Genomic DNA, 9,235 nt, shown 5'->3' with positions numbered 1-9,235 from the left:
TTCCTGCACGTCCATTATTGTGCGTACAATGTCTATCAGATTGGAAGGGAGTTCTCTTGCATTTCGTCCTCTCGTATCGTTACTTGATCCAGTATGCCTACTGATAGGTGTATCTAGGAAAACCTCATCCATGCCATCAACTGTTAGTATGTTCATGTCAGGTGTACTTTCTTGTTGCTCATTAAACTGTGATCCCAACCGAATATCCTCCAGATGTTCATATGTTGTAGATGCTTGATCGTACAGGATTTTACTGCCTTTACCGTGGCCCTATCTTTCCCAAAAACAATTGAAAGCTCATCATAGTGGGGGAATGGTTTGTGTCTCAAACCCTTTACATTGGGATGAGACTATAAACAGGAACATATATTATGTTAGAACATAATATTATATTAGAAAGAGTTCACCATTGTAAGATAATAATACTTTAATGTGTTTTCTTATCTGAACCTATAAATCAAAAACCTCTTTTTCTGCTTCCACACATTTGAACTCGTCATTTCAACCAAATCTGCTACATGCATTACTCAGCATCTCAGCGATTGCACAACATTGTCGCTTTAAAAATCTAACCTTGCACTCTATTGTTGATAGCTCGATGGAACAGTTAGGAATCTTTTCATTAAGTAGACGTTGTAGCTATTGTAGATAGCTAGGCTTAAAGGTTCTATTATCAGCTCGCCAACCTGTTTCCACCAAGTGTAATAGTGACTCCACTAACTGTGCATCTTCAACCTTCATCCAAATATGTTTTGTCATTTTCTCATGTTCTGCCATTTAGCTACATACATACATACGTATAAATTAATAAAATAAATTGTGCACAGTTAGATAAACAAACTTTTGAGTACGAATAGAGTAGAACATGTTCCATCATTCACATGAACCAACATTGATTAAGATAATTCAATACAACAGATTGTTTGAACCGAAAGATCTGATAATCTAAAAGCAGAAGGAAGTTATTCATAGTAAAGCAAATTAAACAAGAACTTATTACTTTAAGCATAACAAATGGAGAGAAAAGGTATGTAGAAATACTTTCTTATTACTTTCACTTATTGTATTTACATACTTCAAGTTCCTTTTATAGAAGAACTTGTTAGTTTGCTTGACTAACTAACAGCTAGAAAATACAAACAAACTCAAACAGAATCATAACTGTTGTAACAAATAAATTGTTATAACAGAATGTAACAAATAAATTGTTGTAACTAATAAACAGAATGTAACTGTTTTACTGTTGATACTCCCCCTCAAGTTGGACGATGAATGTCAATGATGCCCAACTTGGATACTAGTTTAGACAAAACAGATGTAGGCAATGCTTTAGTGAACATGTCTGCGAGTTGCTAACTAGATTGGATAATGAGAACCTTAAGGAACCCATCAGCTATCTTGTCCCGAACAAAATGACAATCAATTTCTATGTGTTTTGTCCTCTCATGAAACAATAGATTAGAGGTAATGGTAATAGCAGCTTGATTGTCACAGAATACAATAATGGGCATTAGGATCTTAACCTGAAGATCTTTGAGGAGTTGAGAGATCCACATTAATACACTAGTAACTAAGGCTAGTGCCCTGTACTCCGCTTCTGCAGAAGATCTAGAAACGGTGGCTTGTTTCTTTGATTTCCATGATATGATAGATGCCCCAAGGAATATGCAGAAACCAGTAATGGATCTTCTAGTATCAGGACATGATCCCCAATCAGCATCCACAAAGGCTTTTAAATGAAAGGAAGTGATAGGGCTGATTAAAATGCCTTGTCCAAGAGACCGTTTTAGGTACCTGAGTAAGTGATGAGCGGCATTTAAGTGAGCTTTAGTGGGGCTATGGATGAATTGGCTTAGCTGATGAACAGCAAAGCATATGTCTGGCCAAGATATTTGAAGATATATAAGCCTGCCAATCAGTTTCCTATAACATGTGATGTCATCTGCCTTTAGAAGCTGTCCTTCATTCTTTGATAGTTTCAAATTGGGATCCATAGGAGTTGTAACTGGTTTAGCTTCAAGAAATCCAGTATCCTCAAGTATTTGGAGGCAATATTTTCTTTGGGAAATCATGATCCCTTGTTGAGATCTGGATAATTCTAATCCCAGAAAATATTTCGCATGGCCTAAATCCTTGAGTTTGAAATGTCCTTTGAGGACTTCTTTGACTGAGCTGATTATTTGAGGGGATGGTTCGGTTAGTAATATGTCATCTACATATACCAACAATGCTACAAAATCATGTCCATGTCCTCAGGTAAAAAGAGAATAATTAAACTTGGATTGATGAAAGCCATGTGAAGATAGAGCAGTTGTAAACTTGAGAAACCATTGTCTCGAGGCTTGTTTCAGCCCATATATAGATTTGTTAAGTTTGCAGGCTAGTTTCTCACCTTTCTGTGGTACTTGTGAGGTTTGATAACCCAATGGCAAAGACATATGCACTTCTTCAAATAAATCACCATTTAGGAAGGCATTATTGATGTCCATTTGAGTGAGTGACCTATTGTAGGATGCAGCAAGGGCGAAGAAGACTTTAACAGTGAAAATTTTGGCGATAGGTGAGAAGGTGTCTGAGAAATCTATTCCTTCTTGTTGATTGTAGCCTTTTGCTACAAGTCTCGCCTTATATCTGTCAATTGTTCCATCTTGTTTGTACTTGACTTTGTAAACCCATTTACTGCCTACGGTATGATGATTCTTTGGAAGAGAGACAATAGTCTATGTATTAGTTCGTTCCATGGCTTCTATTTCCTCTGCCATAGCCTTCTTCCAAATCTGGTGGTTCCCGGCTTGGTGGTAATAGGTGGGTTCATAGATGGAAGTGACAATTAGGATGTATGTCTTATGGTTTTGGTTGTAAGTATTATATGATAGGTATTTGTGAAGAGGAAAGGGTGATTTTCTGTGGGATGTGAGGTTACAGAGAAAATATTTTAGGTAGGAGGGTGGGTAATGTGCTCTCGATGACCTTCTTGGGGGCTGTGGGAATGGTTGTTTGGGTGGTATGATTGGTTTCTTCTGAGGTTTCAATATGAGGTTGTGAATCATCAAGACCGTGGTTATCCTCACATAAGCGTTCTAAGGTATTAACAACAAGATTTTCAGTAATACCTTTGTTTTCAAAGTGATCAAATAGTGGGCTTGGTATGACGAACTGATCAATAAAATCATGTGAAATGGGCTTGTTGTCTTCTTTGATAGACTGGAATGGGAACCTTTCTTCAAAGAATAAGACATCCCTAGAGATAAAAAATGTCATTTTAGTCATATCATATAGCTTATAGCCCTTTATACCTGATGGATATCCCATGAAGACACATGGTCTTGCTCTTGGATCGAATTTAGACCTGTTGAATGTTGGTGTAGAAGCATAGGCAAGGCATCCGAATGTCTTTATGAAGCCATAGTCAACAGTTTTGTTAAACAGAACAGCATAGGGAGTGCTGTTGGATAGTAAAACCATAGGTATTATGTTGATTAAGTATGCTGCAGTGATGATGCATTCTCCAAAAAAAGTGAGAGGAACATCGGACTGAAACATTAGGGCTCTTGCAACGTTGAGAAGGTGTTGATGTTTCCTTTCAACCACTGAATTCTGTTGAGGAGTATATGCACAGAAGAACTGATGAGTAGTTCCTGTTTTGGCAAAAAATTCTCTGAAATTTAATTCAGGAGCACTATCAGAATGGAAACTTTTGATTTTCTTTGAGAATTGAGTCTCAACAAGATTGAAGAAACTGGGAATGACTTGTAGAATGTCACTTTTATTTTCCAAGAGATGTATCCATGTGTACCTTGATTTATCATCAACAATGGTGGCAAAGTAAGTGTGACCTGCATGTGTTCGGGTTTTAAAGGGACCCCATATATCACAGTGCACAAGGTCGAAAATATTCTCAGCAACATTATTTAAGGCAGGAAATGAAAGATGCTTCTGTTTAGCTAAAGGACAAATGTGATAGAATTGTTTACAATTTGAGAAATCAGAAATCTTTATAATCTTTGACAATTCTTTTATTCTACTAATAGAGGGGTGTCCCATACGATTATGCCAAATAGTTGCAGAAGCTTTACACAAAAACACAGCAGGTTCAATAGGCCAGTCAGCAGATTCAATAGACAAGTCTTTATTCTTTTCATCATTTACTTTGAGTAAGTATAGGTCACTGATTAGTTCAGCCCTCTCAATCGTTCTCGAAACTAACTTGTCCTGAATGATACAATTGGTGTTAGTAAAGGATACAGAATATCTTTCATCCTTAAGTAAAGCACTCAATGATAGCAGGTTGTATTTGAAATCAGGAATGTATAGAACATCCTTCAATATCAACTGTTTTGCTATTAGAATGTCCCCTACATACTCAACCTTCAAACGAGCTTTAGTTGGTAGTATAACTGACATATTTTGAATGCTGTGTATTTCTTTAAACATAGATTTGTCATGGCATATATGAGAAGAGGCTCCAGAATCAATGATCCAACAAGAATCGATGAGTGAAGTAGAAAGACATGTACCTGCTATGTGGGTAGTATCTGTCTTAGGGATCTCATCAATTTGTTGAGTATTCAAGTGTGTTTGCAGCATGTTCAAGAGCTGTGAGTATTGGTCATTATTCAGGCTGGCAAAAAAGGCAGACTGATTGCTCTTAGGAGCTTCTAATGGCTTTTCATTACTAGTTTTGCATAGAGTTATGCGGGCTTTGTTGATGGACTGAATTGTTATTTACTAGTCTATGCCCTGGTGGATAACCATGTAGTCTATAACATTTGTCAGAAATATGACCTCTATATCCACAGTTAGTGCATACTGGCCGAGTATCTTTCTTCATAGATTTCTCAGATGTAAACCTTTTCTCAGCATTAGCCATTAGAGTTATACTTTCAATTGTAGGTGTGGATCCAATGGATCTTTGCCTTTCTTCTTGGATGATAAGAGATAATACCTTTTTTATTATTGGCAGAGGGTCGATCAATAGAATTTGTGCTCTGATTTATGCATATGACTCATTTAAGCCCATAAGGAATGTCATTACAAATTCTGCATTCAAGAATTCTATCATCTTCTTTGACCCTTGACAAGTACATTCATCCGTTGGTCTGTATTCAACAAGTTCTTGCCATATCGTAGTGATTTTTGCGTAACATACTTCTACTGAAAGGTTTCCTTGAGTAGTAGTTACAAGATCCTTTCTCAACTGGAATATATGTGGCCCATTAGACTGACGGTACCTTTCTTTTAATTCATCCCATATCTCTTTGACGCTTCCCTTGTAAACTAAGCTGGCAGCAATTTCTTTTGAGACTGAGTTGATAATCCATGAGGTTATCACATCATTATTACATCTCCATGCTGATTGTAAGCTTCCTTCTGATGGTTTTTCAATCGTTCTAGTAATAAAACCAATCTTGTTCTTCCCTAATAATGCAAGTTTCATTGCTCTGCTCCATGAAGAGTAGTTGCTTGATCCTGCAAGTGGTGTAGATACCAGATTGGTGGTTGGGATGATTGAATGATGAAGGATGAAGAGATTCATTTGGGTGTTGAGTTCCGAAGAGTTGCCGGACATTGAACTCTCTGATGTCGTCATGATAGGACTGCACGAGGGTAATGGCGTTCGGGTGGGTTTTTAATTTTCTCTCTTGCGGAAATGCTCTGGGAGAGAAAAGGTATGTGGAAATACTTTCTTATTACTTTCACTTATTTTATTTACATACTTCAAGTTCCTTTTATAGAAGAACTTGTTAGTTTGCTTGACTAACTAACAGTTGGAAAATACAAACAAACTCAAACAGAATCATAACTGTTGTAACAAATAAATTGTTATAACAGAATGTAACAAATAAGTTGTTGTAACTAATAAACAGAATGTAACTGTTTTACTGTTGATAGAGCATGATATAGAATGAATAAAAAGGAATCAAAATAAACAAATCAAACATGAAAAATAATGAACAAGTTTCATAAGAAATCATAAGAAACGAAGAATTGAAAATGTAAATAATGAAGAACACTAGAGTTTAGAATAAATATCTTATCTAGAAACACATGCCAATGAGCCCAAATACAACAATGATTCAAACAGAAGAGAGTATGAAACTGAATGAATGAGAAGGAATAAAGAAAAATAGACCGTATATGAAAATAGTGAAGAAATTTCATAAGAAATTATAATAAACAAAGGTTTGAATTTGAGAAATAATGCATGAAGAACTCAACCATTATAAGGTAAGAAAAACTTTTGAACAAAAATTCATGGATAGGTACTCATCATTGGAATTTTTGAACAAAAATTCATAGAGGTACTCATCATCGGCCGACCGATGTTTAGAAAATAAACCTGAGGTGGATGGTATTCTCCCCTACTGAGCTCTAATGACTAAAACCAGTCCTCTACCAAGACTTCAATGCTGAACATTCAAGAAGCAACATGCATCGAGCCCCACAAACTAAACATAGAACGGGTCATGCGTGAATAGAGGACCATCAAATCAGCAAGAGACTGGTTTCAGGTTTTCATTGAAGTGACGAGGGTGAAAAGAGAAATTGAAGCGATTTCAAAGGGTGAGAAAAAGAAAGAACGAAAGAATCAATAGATCTGAAAATCAATGGATCTTGGATTCAATAGATCTGAGAATAAGAGAACAAGCTCCCCCCACTAAACTACAAATCGGACACCATGGGCCTTTACCATGATTTTTCAACACTTTTAACACAGATTGATCATGCATTCAACCCATAAACCCAAATAAAGAACAACCATGAATGATGGGAATATGAAAAACACAAGAAAAACAAAGAAATCAGCAAGGATCTTTCATGGGTGCCTGGTTGAAGCAGCAAGGGAAGTGAAATGGCAAGATGTGCGTAACGATTGGAGAAAGGAAACCCTTCTCCATGGAAGAACCAATGATTATGCGAAATGTTTGATGAGAGAGAAATGAGAGAACCAAAACGTCAGGCAGAGTGAAAATTGTGTATTGTGGGAAGAGGAGTTGCAATATCGGTAGGCAAAAACCATATACTGTGGGGATGTGGGATATCACATGTGGGTAGTTAAAATGTTAGTGGGTCCAATGGTGAGTTTGGTTAAAAACTCATTTAATCTCATCTTATCTCAACTTGGGCCCCCAAACAACCCCTATATGTTATATTAAATATAACATATAACCTATAGTTTAATATTGTATCCAATATAATATAACCTATAGTTTAACAATTAATATTTGAATCATATTTAAATATTTATTTCCTCTCAAATAAACTTTATATTATAATATATCAAATACATTATAGTAATTATATCATATATAATTAAATTAAAATAATTATATCACATATAATTAATTCCCTCAATTAATTTAAATAATTCAAATTAATCCAAAAATTGATTCTCATAAATACCCTGTTGAGCTATAGAGGGGACCCCATGGACCTATAGCTTGAAGCTTCAACAGTACTTGAATAATTAATTAATCTCTTTAATTAATTTACTCAACATCCATTAATTGTTGGACACTCCACTAAAGACCGATAACTGCACTATTCACACTACAAATATATTTTTGTGTCCATTGGATATAACCAATCAACAGTGCGACGACCCTTCACAAATTGCTCATAAGTACAGCTAGGTCAAAATTATCGTTTTATCCTTGTAGATACTTATAACTCTTTAAGTACCACTGGTCCTTCCAAGAGTCGGTGTGGTACCACGTTGTTCAAGTCCCGGAATCAGTCCTTAGGGGAGCAATTTATCTACTTCTTCCTTCTTATGCAGCTGTGTTCCTAGCTTCCCAATCCGACGAATCCCCAAAATAGTAGGCCTACTGAGTCAGTGATCTAGCCACTCTCACCATAAAAATCAAAGGACCGCCTTCATCGGTAGGAATTCACAACTCACTCAGGATTTAGGTCATGTCATCTATGGTCATCCTAGTGAAATGTAAATATCTATTATGAACGGCGTTAGATATTGAGACTAGTCATTTCGTGGTCCGGTCTTATACAAACTCCTTTATATAGAATATCTCTGTTCACATGTCTCCACATGAATGATCAGGATAAGATCACTTGTAACACTTTACAACAATTGTAACATCTATAAAGCGGGCCATACTCGTAGTGTCACTAAGATAAGGTATTTAGCCTTATCCATCTACTATAGACCATTTAGGATATCACTTAAACATGATCCACATGTATGTCTCTACATACATATTTAAGCTACAGAAGATAACCTTGGATGTTAGTTTATTGGTTTGTGAGTTTTTAATGCTACTAAATGTCAAATAAAACATCTTATATTTTATTAAATTAACAAAATGTTTGTACAATACAATTACAAAATACAGGACCCTACGAGATTTAGGGCACAAATCCCAGCAATATATATATATATATATATACAAGATCTAGGCAAGCCGCTACATGTCTTCCCCTTGCCATTGAGCAATAGAAGAACTACTGAGATTCTCTTAGATAGTGGTCGCATCTATGGTCAATCAATAGGTCCATAGATCTATTCTTCTATACGATAAATCGTCATCTCGTAGTATCCCCATGACACTAATTCTTGTTATTTTTTTGAGCCCCCCATGTCGGCTGTGACTTCGACTTTAAATATGATGAATGATGTTGGATGAACACCATCACCCAGCAGAAGAAATCAAGATCCATAAGCACTCTAGTTCATTAATTTTGAATGAAAAGAAACATGCTAAAAACAGAGTATAAAGGGTTTCAAGAACATACCTTGGCCGAACCAACGAAATCTCCATTTTCAGCTGCAAAATCCTCCGAATTCTTGTGTAGACCACCACAAGATCTTCCCTACTATCCTCTTGGTGCTTTAGATTGAGTTGTGGGACTCAAAATAAGCTGAAATCAAAGGGAATATGGAGAAAACTCACTGGATAGAATCCATTGAAGAACTCCTTCTTCATCCGAATTTTTCAGCAAAAATTCAGTCGGATCTCTTCTCTTTCTTCACTCCAATCTCTTCAATATATTGCAGACTATCATGCAAAGAGAAGTCTTGTATGGGATGCAGTTCATGCTTGGAGTAAAGCAAAGGAGAAAGTGGGTTCCTTATAAGCTACTTTGAAGATGAACTTGAAAACCCATTTTCAAGTTTTGTGTGATTTTTCCATTTTCCAAAAATTCAAAATCGATTTTAAAATCATATTTTATTTCTAAAATCAATATTTATTAATTTTACAAATTAATTTCAAAA

Source organism: Benincasa hispida, chromosome 2 (genome assembly GCF_027475165.1).
Source record: "Benincasa hispida cultivar pf3 chromosome 2, pf3_genome.v1.1, whole genome shotgun sequence".
In the NCBI taxonomy this organism is placed as follows: Eukaryota; Viridiplantae; Streptophyta; class Magnoliopsida; order Cucurbitales; family Cucurbitaceae; genus Benincasa; species Benincasa hispida.
The sequence above is the reverse complement of the archived record's forward strand: the minus strand, read 5'-3'. Positions refer to the sequence as shown.